This window comes from Nycticebus coucang, chromosome 9, assembly GCF_027406575.1.
Source record: "Nycticebus coucang isolate mNycCou1 chromosome 9, mNycCou1.pri, whole genome shotgun sequence".
In the NCBI taxonomy this organism is placed as follows: Eukaryota; Metazoa; Chordata; class Mammalia; order Primates; family Lorisidae; genus Nycticebus; species Nycticebus coucang.
Window position 1 is genome coordinate 65,028,940 of NC_069788.1, and position 15,268 is coordinate 65,044,207.

At 43.0% G+C, this 15,268-nt stretch overlaps 1 long non-coding RNA gene across 1 annotated transcript; it reads left to right on the forward strand.

Moving 5' to 3' along the window:
• Window positions 1-407: 407 nt before the first annotated feature.
• Window positions 408-13,743, forward strand: LOC128594189 (uncharacterized). Its single transcript, XR_008382513.1, has 3 exons — window positions 408-947; window positions 1,116-1,389; window positions 13,022-13,743. It is a non-coding gene; the product is annotated as an uncharacterized LOC128594189 (long non-coding RNA).
• Window positions 13,744-15,268: the final 1,525 nt, after the last annotated feature.

Here is a 15,268-nt window from a genome sequence, read left to right on the forward strand (position 1 = left end):
GTTCGTTGCTAGTGATATTCCCTGGCTTCTCCCTCGACGTGATGTCACATGTTTTGAATTCCAAGGATGCTGTGCAGAACCATGCCCAATGTCAGAAAGCTCGGAAAATAGTCCTTGGTTTAATTTTAACTTTTTATATAAACAGTGACCTAATTTGAGGAAGGCTCAATCTGGCCAGGCCATCCCCACCCCCACATTTCCTTCTTTTCACCCCTCCCTCTGCCCTTAGGCAAACAGCCTGGCCTTTATCTCCCATATGTACTTGGCAAACAAGCAAGGGGGGAACGTGTGGGCTCAGCTAACTTGAGAAAGGGAAACACGGGCCAGCAAAGCTAAACACTCCAGCCAAGTCATGAACCTCTGCAGGAGGGAGTCACCTCCTCAGCGCCCATCATGAAATGTTATCTCGGAAGGGCAGATGGAGGAACGGGGCAAAGGACTCAAATGCGATGGAAATGGCCAACTGTCCAGAGGAGCATCACTTTCTCCCCCCCACCCCTACCCCTAATTTAGCTCCAGCTGTATTTTCTTTTTTTCTTGAGCAAGAGGTCCTCTCTCCATTTTGTGTGCAAACAGAATGAGCTGCCGCGGCCCAGGGACCATCACTCCTTCTCTCCAACCACCGTTGAGGAAGCCAAGCCCCACCTGAATTTACGGACAGGCAGTGCCTCTGAGAGCACAGAGGGACATGAAACAGATCTTCTGGTTGCCTCTAGTTGCTCAGATGCAAGCACAGGAGCTCAGTCCCCCACCGGGAACCCACCAGGAGTGATGAATTTCAGTGTCAAGCCTAGAGATGTGTGGACCTGGACAGAGGACCAGGGAGGAGAGCCAGGCATGGGAGCTGCAGGTGACTGAATGGGGGACTGAAATGTCCTTACAGATTCTAACAGAAAAGCATCATGCCAGGTTGAGGTCAGCAAGCTTTTTCTGCAAAGGGCCAGATGGTAAGTCATTTGTGGGCCATCCAATCTCTGTCATAACTACTTGCAGGGCACAAGCAGCTATGGATGATAGGTAAATGAATGGGCGTGCCTGTGTTCCCACGAAAGATAGTTACAAACACAGGCAGCTGTCGGATTTGGCTATAGTCTCATGACACGCTTTCCCTTCAGCTCTGGAGCAAACACCATCCTGGAGAAGCGACCAGCTTACGGCCCGGTTCTTCAGATCTTTGTGAGACTGCTTCCTGCACCCTGTGTCCCCTCCCTGCAGACCCCAAATGCTGGAATTGGCTATCCACCAGGGCAGAGTAGCCTCCCAAAGTGACAGCCAGCGGGGATCATGACTTCAGATTTCATGGTAAATTTCTCCGCACTGGCAAGAAAGGGTGATATAGACACTGTAGTGGTGGAAACCCACCCCCACGCCTGTCAGTCCAGGAGCAGGGTAAGAACACGAACAACGCAACCTCCTGTTTTTCTACCCCTCTCTCAGTCTTGTAGCTGAATGCAGGCACTTCTGCTTTATCCTTGACGTTTCTCAGCTTTCCCTCATTTTCTATCAATTAGACATTCCTCACACTTTTGGGAAGAATTCCTCAGTCTTTACGTTCCAACCTATAAATGCATTCTTTAGCCACACTCACTCTATCATTTTCCCCACCCATTTTGATCTTTTGTGTAGCTTTTAGACAGGATCTCACTATGCTGCCCAGGCTGCACTTCAGCTCTTAGACTCAAGGAATCCTCCCATCTCAGCCTCCCAAGGAGCTGGAAGTATAGGTCATTGTGATATTTAATTAAGTTTGAGAATCGGTACAGTGTCTCAGGGCTAGACATGGAGATAGACACCTTGGGTTCAAATCCTAGCTCTGCCTATAATCCCAGGCAAGTTATTTAACCTTCCTGTGCCTCAATTCCCCCATCTGCAAAATAGGCTTAATAACACCGTCTGTCTGTCTCATCATCCTGAGAAAATCAGTGAGGAATGTGTGCAGAACCCTGGGACAGCAGCATATTTGAACCCTTACTATTTTCAAAACCTAGTCCTTCAAGTTCTTTGTTTTTCTTCACAATATTGTATATTGGTAATGCCTTCCCTTATTTCTCCTCTCATATTTATCAGAAACAGTTTAAATCCCGATTCTCCTGATACTTCTGCTTTGGCAGGTAGGTGTGTATTGCACAGGGCGTGGCCCTTTTTAGCAGGAGTGCTCCCCTGGGTCTGGGTGTGCTCAGGTGAGCTCTCAGTCCCCTGCGAGCACCAGCTGCACCACGTACTCAAGAGGATCACAGCCTGCCCTGGGGAGTTTAGGAAAGAGGCAGGCCACAGGCTGCCATCCTGCCACCCCAGGACACTGTCCATCACTCCCTAGAAACTTCTCTGGGCAGGTTTAACATAAAGCCTTTAGAGAGAACCAGCATGTAGAGGTGACCTCCACCAAGGTGGTCACCTGCCAACCTGGGTGGCTCCCCAGACACCCTCTGTTTTCATCAACTCCCCCATCCCTCAGGGTTTCTTCTGCCCACTCCCGTGCCCTCAGACAATGGGACACCAGCACTGAGCCATCATGGCCAATTTCTGTGCTGTAGATGCAGCCAGGGATTGTCCTCAGGCAGGACAGGTGGTGTAGTTGTGTGGGGACCACAGCAGAATTGTAAAAGCTTTGCTTCCCACCTCTCCTCCCAGTGCCAATCTGGCCCCTTTCTCCAGCCCCTAACTGCAGCAACTCTGCCCAGCTTCCCTGCCTCCACCCACCAACCACCAGAAGAAGATAGCTCCTGTCACTCCAGAGATGTCTCAAGGTTGTACGTGGTTACTGTTGTCCTCAGGACTGGAATCCACCTTTGCCTCCTGCTTCCGTGATTTCTTAAGGGTTGATTTATTGTCAGGAGTCTGCTCACCCCTAATTCTTTATTGTAGGAAGAATCAGAAAATAGAATCATGAAATCTGAAGAAACTGAGATGTAGTTTAGCTTCATGTCCAAGGTTGAATCTCCTACAGTTGCCCCTAAAAGACAATCATTTAGTCTCTAGCTGATCAGCTCCATCAATAGAACACACAGACATGAAAGCATGAGGCTGCTCACTTTTTACCCCTTTTACTTAAAAAAAAAAGAAAGAAAAGTGCATAAGACATAGCTTGATAGACTTTCACAGGAAATACACCCAAATAATCTTCTCCTAAACCTAAAACAACAGATTTGTTAATTTTAATAACGCCTTACTTACTACAACCGAGAGAGAGCTCCCTTCCTGAAATTTCCACCAATTGCTTCAGCTCTATCGAGTTACACAAAGCAACTGCAATATTTTCTTTTAAAAAAATAATATTTTCTTACTTTTAAGCATTTGAAGTTAAGTACTTGTCTTCCTAGAGGAATTCTTTTTTCCCCCAAGTTATATCATCTTACTTTTTTCAAGCAATTTTTCTATAACAAAATGGTATTAACAGTGATGAAGTATGGAGATCTAAAAAGTTGGAGAACTGACTTAGGCAAAGAGATGTGTGGAGAACAGGTGTTTGGGGACAGAAAAAATGCCTTTCTGGTCTAGCCATAGCAGTGTAAGGAGAAAAACAGACACAGGATGGTGTCTGCCAGCAAAAGCAATCAATGAGTCACACTGGGCCGTGTGGTTGCTCTGGCCTCCCAGGTGGGTGGGCATCATGTTCAGAGCGAGCAAGAGGCAGCAGGGGTGCAATCAGAACTAACAGCAGGGAGATGACAGCTCAACGGAGGTGGTGCTAAGAAAAAGTTCTGGCTGCTCCCAAGGCCAGCCAATTCTCATGTAGGAGCTAACTATAGAAACAAGTGCACTCCAAGTTCTCACCACCAGAGCCCAGGAGAAGGAGTGAAGTATTAGGTGCTGAGAGTGACACAGATGAGACTTGCAGACTGAGGTCACCAAGGACTTAATTCTCAGTGTGAAAACACAGTCTGGATGCTGAGTGGACAACATGAAGCCTCAATTTGAACCCTCTTCTAACAACTGGGGCCCAGCAGTGAAACCCTGGAGGCAGCGGAAGGGACTGGGCTAATTAGGCGTGGAAAGGGAGCAGATTAAACTACCAACACTGGACACGTGCTCTTGTCCAGTTTCTTCCATATCCATGGGTCTGTCCTTTTAGCCTTTCTATGCGAGGGCTCTGAAATAGCATGAAGTTATCAGGTCCACAGGAGCCTTAGGAAATCAGGGCCGTCTTCTGTTCCCTCCCCTCCTCTTCTTTTTCTTTCTTTCTTTTTTTTTTTTGCTGACTTTAAAATGTTTATTCTTTAAAAAAATAGTTGCTTTTTATACAGCTATACAAAGTTCTTAATTTTTCTTTGGCAATGGAATATCATAGAATTTTTACAACTATATAAAAAAGTTGCCTTTGCCTAAGAAACAGTATTTACTGTGTGTACATAGTTGACTGACAAAATTCTCTACCATCCAGCACCCTAATTAATCGACGAAATAAGCTATCTCAAATTACAGGATTTCCAAAAGGAGAGACAGAGACACACGCACACGTGCACACACAACCTTCTGTGGCTCAAAACACAGTATCACGGCCCTACCTGCAGGCAACTTGCAATCATTGCCAAATACAGCTTAGTGATAAAAAAAATCCTTTCAGTGATGAAAAGATACTTATAAGTCCCAAAGTAATTCCTCTTCTTCTTTTTCCCTTTTCTCCTCCTGCCCCTTCTTCTCTAAATACTGAGTCAGTTCAACACTAGGTCTGCAAACAGAACCCCTTAACTTGTATGTTCCAAATTACCCGTTCTATTTATGCTCGCTTTCACGTAGAGGTTCTGCGTGTTCCTTTCCTTTCTTCTTACATTTAATGATTGCTCTTTTTGTGTGCAGGGCATGACTAAAAATGAAAGCGGTGTGATTGGTCTCCTCTGTGTACGGTCCCCCATGTCTTCACGACTAAGACAGGTGTTTATAGCTTCTCCTGGATGTAGACTTATCACCTTTGGTCTCCTGGTGTAGCCCCTTTTGCTCAGACACAGGAGTAACTCATCCCTTTCCCATGGCCGCATGCCTGACTTACTGCCTGTGACTATTTTCTGCTCACTTTCTGTAGCCAGACCACACAATTTAATTTGTAGTGGGTATTGGTTGTGAAGTATACAAAAAGACGACCAGAAGAAAATGATTAAGGAAACTATATTTTTATAGACTTACTGCAGTAAGTGTGAATGCCTACTTGCCAGAGTCCAGTTGAATCTCAGAAGAGAGACGTCAAGGGAGGATTATTTCAGGTTTTATGGACTAGGCGAGGTGATTTTCAGGTGGGTCTCACAGGCAGGGAACTGGTTGGGATTGGGCAGAATGTTGATACAATAGCTTTGGTTCCGTGAGAACAGCAAAGCGAGGGTCTAATAGTGAGCTTTGGCGAGTGTGACCTGTTAATCCTGATAAATGAGCTGTCTTGGGAGTTCCAAAGTAGTCTAATTTTCAAGGCGCAAGTATTTACTAGAGTAAGTAGCTAAGTTATTTTTGCCTGATCTCAGCATTGTTCAGCAGAAAACCAGGAAACTGTTCCTTATTCCAGAATTGTTTAGCACAAGAATAGGAAAATACATTAGTTTCAGTTCTTATGAAGTTGAAAAATTTGCTTAAACATGCAAAGAAAATATGGTTTTAATATTTTGCCTATAGCTAGGAGTCTGGGTAAGCTAGTTAGTGGGCAAACAACCACAAAGGTAGTGATGCAGTAATTTAAACATCTTCTCAGAGTAAAAATGCCCAAGGTCTCTAATTTTTCACACCTCCACTCTTCTCCACAGAGCATGTGGGTATATAGGAGAAGGGATGGGACTTATGTGTCTTCTTGGCAGAGGGGAAAATGGACAGCTCCTGGTTCCCAGGGTCCCCAGAATAGTGACCCTGGGCCACCTGCTTGCTACCTACACTAGTGGAGTTTATGGCTCAGATTCACAGCCAGAATAACACTTGTTCTGATTCCTCTCACTTGGTCAGGCCTGACTGTTCTTTCTGGGTGATGCCTTCCCCATAGCTACAGCCATTTGTAACACGCTCTGATTCCTCATTCTATTCTCCAGCCTACATGACCTATTTCCTATCAAACAGCCCCCCTGTTACACCAACTGGCTCTTTTCTATGATTCTCTACTGTGGAAATAAATGAAGATCAACCAAATATAAAAAGCAAAGGTTACGTATTCTAAGTTGTCCCAGCATGGGAGTCAGCCACTGTCGCTGTTGGCAGAGACTCAACGGCAGGTGGAGGAGTGGGGGAGCTTTAGCATGGAACATGGGGAGGCTTCTGGTGTACGCTGCTGGGGGCTGTTGTTGGGAAGCTGGAGGCCGCTAACTAGAAGAGGGACCTCCTAGGGATTGGTTATGGGGGTATATTTGCCTTTTTGTGATTTGCTGTAAGTTGGAGCACGGACAATAATTAGGGAAACTATCACTTATTCATCAAGTAAGTTTGTGCTGATTGTTACAGAAGTTACTGTTAAGCTTACCCGATCGTTACTAGAGACAGCATTCTAGCTTCCCTCAAGTGTGACCTAAGACAGATGGGCTTCCTGAGTTTACTGTAGATAAGGTGGTGAGTTTCCCGGGCAGGTTGCTGTAGGTTGTGGGCTGGAGTTCTGTTTCTCAGTATGGTCTGGCCATTGTCTGTGGATATATTCAGTGTCTCATTACCAGAGAAGAACTGATAGAACCTCCCAGAAGTGAAATCTAGACTCTCCAAAATTGCTCTATTCACTCAATGATACTTCTCTATTTCATCTAAGTGCCTTCCTCCTGACCCTTGATGTTCGCATCAACTCCTTTGAGATATTTCTAAGTCACCCCCCCCACACACACACACACACTTTTACTCTTCATTTTTGCTCCCATCGTCTACCAGGACGGCAAGAGCAGGGCTCACCTGCCCTCTGTGGCATCTCCTCTTCCCTGGCCTAGCTATCATCTCCAGAAGAGTAACTCTTCCACCTCCCAGGAGAACTTGAAGATCTGAGCATTTCTGGTTGATGCTCCATAGGCTGTTGTAGTTCAGATTTGGTCTTGAGGTTTCTCTCTGACCATAAACTCTGGTTCTGCTTTGACGGAGCTCCAGGGGAGGTGGTTCTGGTGTTTACCATGTACCTTTCCTGAGATATTTCTTTATCCTGGAGGAAGGCCTAATGTCCAGGCATCTAACCTGGGTTTAGGTGTCCCTTTCACCAGCAGATGCCCTGAGGCTCTTGTCTGACCTGTGTTCAGTTTACTCCTGACAAGATAGCCCCTCTCTAGGACAGCCTTGACCAGGAAAGAAGTAAGGTTTAGGGGTGTTGGTCACGTGAGACACTGAGGAGGAAACTCAATAAAACACAAGAACTAACAGAGGGAGTTTATTATTTTCAGATTCATAGAGAAGAGGACAGCCTACTTTGCAGGGGTAACTAGGAGGAGGAACCAAGGGAGACTATTACACTGAACGAGGGGGCAGACAGCAAGAGAAAAAGACCTGGGGACTGGGGCCTTTATTGGCATTTAGAGCATTAGGTTTCTGTCAAGGAAAAAAGTTCCCAAACTCTGTAAATTAATTTTAAAGAAATTTATTCCGAGCCAAATGTGTGTGACCAGCCCAGAGCACATGGCCTCAAGAGGTCCTGAGATAATGTGCCCACTGTAGCTGGGTCACAGTTTGGTTACATACATTCATGGGAACAGGAATTACATGCAAGACCCTAAATCTATATGTGGAAGGCATACATTCGTTTGGCCCAAAAAGGCAAGATATCTCTAAGGGGAGGGGTGGGCGTGGAGTTTAATAGATTATATGTAGGTTCAAAGATACTTTGATTTTGTGATTGGTTAAAGGAAAGAAGTTTTGAAGAAAGGCTTAGAATGTTTAACTTAACCTAAGACAAGGACGTCTGTTAATCAGAGACAAGTCACTGGACACTTAGCAAAACTCAAGCGATCTATTGAGTATGTTGATGGCCCACAGGTGTGCTTTGAACTTTGTCTTGTGAAGCCTTAGGATTGTTAATGAATTATAAAGGGTATCTCCAAGAAGTGAGGGGGACATGATGAGGTGTGTCTGAACTACCTTCTCGTGGCCAGCAATCAGCTTTAGTGTGTTTCTGGGGTCACTTGGCCAAGAGGGGATCTGTTCAGACAGCTGGGGGGTAGGATTTTGTTTTACTTTACATTTGCCCCAGGGAACTCTAGTTGATGGGTTTATAGCTGACAGACATGAATCCTGTGGAGCCACACTGTGACTGAGAAGAGGTGATCACTGTGGCACATCTGTGCCGTCCCTGTGGGCTATGGGGTCAGTAGAGCAAATCAAACAAGTGGTATCTACCTGTCCACAGGGAAGTGGTCACCAGGAGGCAGTTATATAAGGAAATACCACACTGAGGAGCTGGGAGGAGATTTGGGACTGTAAACTGAGTCAAGGGGGACTGAGCCCTGGTTCTGTATAATCATGCCAAACTTATACTCAGAATGGATGCTGAGGCAACGGAAAATTATAAGAATTCATGACATAGGCCAAAGGAGAGGGTAAAACAATTCTAATGGCACTCAGAAAAAGAAAAGGGGGTCTTAGTGTAAGACTATTATTTTGCTTCAAATCCTATTTTAATATCAAAAGCTGAATAGCAACTCTTTCTCTTCGCTGTTCCATATGACACACCCACAGACCTCTGGGCAGGTGACCCTGGAACCAATTAGGAAGAAAGCCCTATACTTGCAAAACCCAAAGAAAAAATTGTATTAATATTCTCTTCAAAATACAGCTCACATCACTTCACTATGTTTGCACAGAATTTTTTTTTCTTTGTCCTGCTTGCTTCAATGGGCTTTCTTCAGGGGAACAGAGGTTAATAGTGAGAAATGAAGCTATTTCTTGTGCCCTGTTTAGAAATGATCTCTTCCTCTTCACTTTAACTGCCAGAGTATAAAGTCTCTTTCATCCTCTCAGAACAGGGCTCCATCTTCTCAAGAAGGGTCTCCACTGACTTTTCTATTTCCTCTCCACAATTTGGTCTCCCCTCCCCCACTTGCTTGCATCTTAATGGAAAATAGATCTGTAACCCATCACTTTTAAGAATCTCATTCCCAGGGCTCCCTACCTACCTCCCCCCTTACTGTGGGCTCTTTAAAGTTTGTGCACCCACATGCATGTGCACACGTGTACGTGTGTAATAATAGGCCCTCTATCCCTTCCTGGTCTCAATTGCTCTTACAGACTGCATGTAATAATAATTTTATATTTGACTTTGGCTGTTATTTCATTCCCTCTAGTTCTAACCCATTATTTTACATTTTTCAGAGGCTCATTATGACTCATTGGGCAGCCGAAGAAACATAATGAGTCCAAGATGATTGCACATGGCGGTGCTCCACAAATAGATATTAAACAGCTCATGAAATCTATAAATGTCCTTACTATGCTGGGTGCATTATAAAGCTATGAATCAATAATTCAGGAAAGTTTTTTTATGCTCTCTAAAAATCTAGCTCTCTAGACTTTTCCCCCCAGAGTTGGAAGCTATAGGCTTACAAGAAAAAAGCCAAAGAAGGAGGAGGAGGAATAAGAGGAAAAAGAGGAGAAGGAAGAGAAGGCAGAAGACTAGAAAGAGAAAGAAGAATACAGAGAAAAAGGAAGAAATTATTTTAATGATATAAGCCCTTTCTCACAGCCTTTTGAAGTTGCCCACATAAGGAATAAACAATGGTAGGCACAAAGTAGGCAATTCAAAAAGTATTTATTTTAAAAGAAAAAGCATTTACTGAATGAGCAAGTACATTTTATGACTATATTTGGATTGAGTATACACATTGGTTCTGACAATAACCTTTGCCCAATGTTTACCTTGAGCACATGTTTGTTCACTAATTCTTAACTCTGAGGAAGGTACTCATACATGTGTATTATCCCCATGTATTGCACCATAATGGCAGAGGCCACCAACCAAAAGAAATCTGCAGGCTGAATGTTGGGTAAAAGCCAAGGATCAGAGGAAGTTCATTAGGGTACTGAAAAAAACTAATGAAATTGAATCTGGGGCTTCCTTTAGGATTTGCTCTGTTTATGAATGATTCCACCATCTACTGGCTTCCAAACCCAAACATCTGGGCATCATTCCAGACTCACCACCATACCCAATTTCCCACCAAATCCTCATTATTCCTCAATAGTTCTCATATATACTCCCTCCTGCCCTACTTCTGCCAAATTCCATACTGTCATTGATTCTTGCCTTCGTCATTGAAGGATCTTGCCAACCAATTTCCCTGCTTTCAACCCTTTCTTCCACACTACATACCAGAGTAACCTTTTAAAATACCAACCTGATCATGTTACTCTTCTGCTTGAAAACTTTCAGTGATTTCCCATTGTCTTCAGGCTAGAACCAAAACTCATTCCCAGAACACACAGAGGCCTTTATGGTTCCGCCCCTCCCCCCCCCCCTTAGCTACCCTTCCATCCCCATCGTTTACCATCTCCACTCCCACCAGTCAGTCCTTCTGGTCATCTTCAACATTCACACCTTCCCCAGGACACTTTTATGTCTTTTGCAGTTTCACATTTTGCTCTCTGAAATTATTAATATCTCTCCCTTCTCATCATTTCTTTAGCTATTTACCTGCAAGACATCTTAGAAGATTTAGCTCTGTTTGTTTCTGGGAAACTTTACCTGTTCTCTTGCCCTTTCCCTCCACTTGACTAATGGCTCTTCTCACTATTTCCAAGGTACACACATCTCAAAAGTAGGTACCATACCTGTATCAGCCCAGGGTGCAGCAGGAAACAGATGACACCCTCTGATCAGTCTAAATATGAGTAGAGTTTATTTATAAGAGACTAGTTTATTTGCAAGAGAAGTGATATAGAAACTTTGGGCTAGCAGCACCAGCAGAGCAGTCAGCCTCCCACAACATAAGGGAGAAGGTAAGGGAGAGGGAGTATAGGTTTGAGATAAAGTCATCCTCCCAGGGAAGGTGGTAAACATGCCTGAGTTCCCTTCCATCTCTCCCCCCATCTCTAACAGCCTTCCCAATAGTGGAAGCTGGCAGGAAGCAAGAAGGTCCAGGAACCTTGTTCATGTGATCCATGTGGTCTCCCACGGAGAAGCAAAGATGGTATAAAAAAGGAAGAGTTTCTCCTCTACTCTTAGGTTCTGTGGCTAGGCCTGAAAATTGGACTGACAAAAGACAGATTAACAGGAGAAAAGATACCCATTTTATTTGATATTAATACTTTTGCATGACACAAGAGTCTTCAAAGAAAATAAATGATGATGCAAAGAAATGACTAAGTCTGACAGCTTATATATCATTGCAGCAAAGAATGATCAATTGAGGAGATGAGACAAAGGTAGAAGTAGTTTGGGCTAGGCTAGCAAGTTTTGGAGAAAAGACTAGGAGATATACAGGGGGAACTAATAGAAGATAAGAGTTATTTTAGTAGGTTTGTTTGTGCAGATTCATTTTGGCATTGACTCCTTGTCTTCAGTCATAGGAATGTTCTTCCTGGCACAGGGAGGGCACATTTGTCACTGGAAATGTGTGCCCTGCTCTTAGGTTCAAAGGGAGAGATCAGAAAGCCTTTTCTACATCTGCTGTTTCTCAAGGGCCCTCAGTTCAAACTAATCAATATGCCAAGGTGGCATATTTTGAGGTTGCATGTTCTGATTCCCAGCAATGGAGAAGAGTCAAGAGTGGATCTGGAGGTGCCCAGCACCCCTTCCTGAGCCCCACAACTTCCCATGTGCCTTTCCAATCCTACACCTCTGCTAAGTTCTGATTCTGTAACTGCTCTACTCCCTAACCAGCCTGTCTGCTACTTGGAAGGGATGTGGGCCTTTTACACCTTTTCTCCAGTGTCTACCACAGTGACTGCCAGAATTGTTGAAGACCTTAGATATAATTTAATTCCACTCTTCTCATTTCAAAGATGAAAAAACTGAAGCCCAGAGGTAAAACAGCCTTGTCCAGGGGTTACAATTAATAAGCAGTACATTCAGGACTGATTGTAGTTTTTCTAGATTCCCAGTCTTCTTCTACTACTTAATTTTAACTATAATCTCTGGTTATTCCTTGGAAGGAGAATTCACATGCATTTCCTATTAAACTAAGAGTCTTTCATATTTTGGCAACAAGAAAAAACAGAGTAAGAAGAATTGGATCTGTCCACTTTGAGTCTTTTGCCAAAAGCAATCTCTGAGTTCTCTGAATAAGTAACACTTGCAAACCTAGCAAAGTGCCACAAGTTGGAGTCAAGAAATAAAGCATGAGGCCTGGAATGATGCCTCTACAAAAACTACCTCTGGTGGTGGGTGGTGAGAGTGGTTTTTCTTTAACATCTTATTAGCACATCATCTTCTGAAGTCTTCCTTCATTCCAAACATACAGGTGGTGATGGCAATGGGAGGGAGACTGAGTAAGATGTTCCTTGTTGGGAGGCAAAGCCGTTGGTGCTTCTTCACTTGATGATTCAGCCATTGGCTGCTGTTGCTGCTGCTATCACCATTGCTATTTTCTTCCTAAGAAAGGCAACTTTTGCTTCCGAAGTGATTGCATGCCAGAAGCAAAAGACTGGGGTATTTATCATGAGGGCTTAGAATCACCTGTTTATTTACCTGCTCTCATTGAACTGTGTGCTCTTTGTGGGCAAAGATTAAGTCTTTTGTCCAGGGAACTCCAGACCCTGCAACCTGAAGAATGAAAAAAATACTGGGTGGAGTTGAGAACATGAAATTAGTGGTGAGGGGTAGATTTAAGACCCAGTGTTCTTCTAAGCACTCATATGTCTCTTTCTTTCTCTAGCAGAGAGTGGGTCTATTACTGTCACATGGCTGTTGCAATGATCCAAGAAATTACGTGCTTGAAACTTCATGAGTTACAAATTGTAAAAGTTGGATCTAGCTTTGTTTTCCAGATCCCATTGGCTAATCACATGACTTTAAATAAGTGAAACCACCTATATGAACCTCAGTATCCTCTGCAGTAAAATGAGAAAGTTGTAAACTATGGCTTACAAGGTCCTTTTCTGCTCTGAAATTTTCCAACACTTCCTTCCTGTCAAACACCCTAACTCTTTTCTTTGTCAGGTAGAAGACAGTCCATGAAGATCCCGCTAAAAAGGATAAAAAGAACTATGTGGGTTTGTGATCACAACCAATTTTGCTACTGCCAAAAGAAAAACAGCACTGAATATTTTAGTTTCTCGGAGGACACACAATGTTTGAAAATCAACTTCTTTCTTGCATTTTCAAAAAATAAAAATAAAAAAAGAAGAAAAAGAAAAGTGGGAGAGCCATCACATTCTGTGCATAACTTGTCTACTTATAGACAGAATTTTCAATGTATTTTTTTCCCCTTTCTGGAGGTGTGAGGGAAAATTCCCATTGCTGGAGGAGTGTGGAAGTCAGGGGACTGTGGGAGAATGCAAGTGTGATTGTGAGACTACACTTAATTCATTAAAATGTGTGGTTTATAAAAACCGTTTTGCCAAAAATGAGCTTTGTGGGAAGGAGAAGGCAGCAGGGAAATGGATGTGTGGGGAGAAAAGGAGGAGTAAGAAGTGCCAAGAGAGAAGGAAGTCTTATTTGTTGCTAAATGTTGAATCCCACATGAGAATGTGTCATGAGCCAATTTGGGGAAATTCAAATGCAGATTGAGGGAGTGCAAATATATTAGGCACAGATATTATGTATTGACATTATTATTATTCTATTTTTATATGAATTGTGAATATTCTCCAATGACTTAAGAAAGTTAAGGGAAACTTGTTTTGAGTTATCCTCCTTTCACATTTTAAATCTCTGCTCAAATAAAATGGCAGTAATATAACAAGAGTGTGCTTTTATTCCTTTTCTGTCAATACTGTGAATTGTTTCAGAAACTAACTACATTATTTAGGGTAACAACTAGCTACTATAACAAATAAACCCCAAACTTTTATGACTTAGCACAACAGAATTTTATTTCTCATTCACAAAACAGTCCTATGCAGACATTACTGGTGGCCACTCAACTTTCCCCAATGAGATAACTCAAGAATTGAGACCCTGCTATGTTTTAAATGTATTCCCTTCAAAATTCAAGTGTTATTAATGTGATAGCTGAGGTCATTAGATCACGAGAGCTTCTCCCCTCATGAATGGGATTAGGTGCATTTATAAAAGGGGTGGACAGAGGGAATTAATCCCTTTTTGCTTTTCTGCCTCCCACCATGTGACAACACATCTATTCTTCCCTCAAGAGGACACAATGTTTAAAGCATCATGTTAGCAAAGATTAGACCCTTACCAGATTTATCATCATCGTGATCTTGTAATTCTGGCCTCCAGAAATATGAGAAATAAATTTTTGTTCTTTGTTAATCACTGATTCTCAGCTATTCAGTTACAGTGGCACAAAATAGACTAAGACAGTCTCCTCATATCTCATGGCTTCACTATCCTCTAGGAACTTGGAATCTTTAGTTTTGAGTCATGGAAAGAGAAAGAAAGGGTGGAGAAGGCATGCCTGTTTCTTACTGGTTTTGGCTCAGAAGCAACAGAATATTAACTCTCCACATATTCTATTGGCCCAACCCAGATGCATGGGTGTACTGGGAATGGAGTCTCTGATTGGACAGTAGAGAGAGATCAGAAAAAGATTCTAGCAGAAACCTTTTATTCAGTAAGAAGTAGCATGAATTTTGACAATCTTTGTTAGTCTGTCCACTTACCATCATTCGTCTTAGACTCCAAGAAAAAAATGGCCACACTTCCTTGTCTATTGACTGTAACTCTTTCTATTTAATGACTTCTAAGGCAGAACCCTAATTCATCTGTTCTGTGAAATTTTCATGATTCAGAGGGAAGTCCCCACATGAAGACTGCCAGTCTCATGATGCTTCTCACCTCTATGCTTTCTCTTGATCCTTCTCCAGCTCTGGGATCCCCTTCACGTAAGCACCAGTGCCCAGTCCTTTGATCTCTGCTTGCATCCATTATGCTTCTGTTTGTTCTACAAAGAGGTGTTGTCCCTTAGAGATATTTCTCTCTGTCCAAGGATTTCCAAGCATTCACAAACCAGTGGGGAGATAACTTTCCTTTAAGAAATATCTTTTTTTTCTTTTTTTTTTTTTTTAATTAAATCATAGCTGTGTACATTGATATTATCATGGAGCATCACACACTAGCTTCATAAACCGTTTGACACATTTATCTTGACAGGCAAAGGCCCAAATTAAATCCATGACACCACAGATTTTGTCAATACTTACTGGGAACTAAAGGGATCCCCCTTCCTTATACATAAGTCAATGTTAGAGCCAACTCACTTTTTAGAGACATGAAAATGAGGTC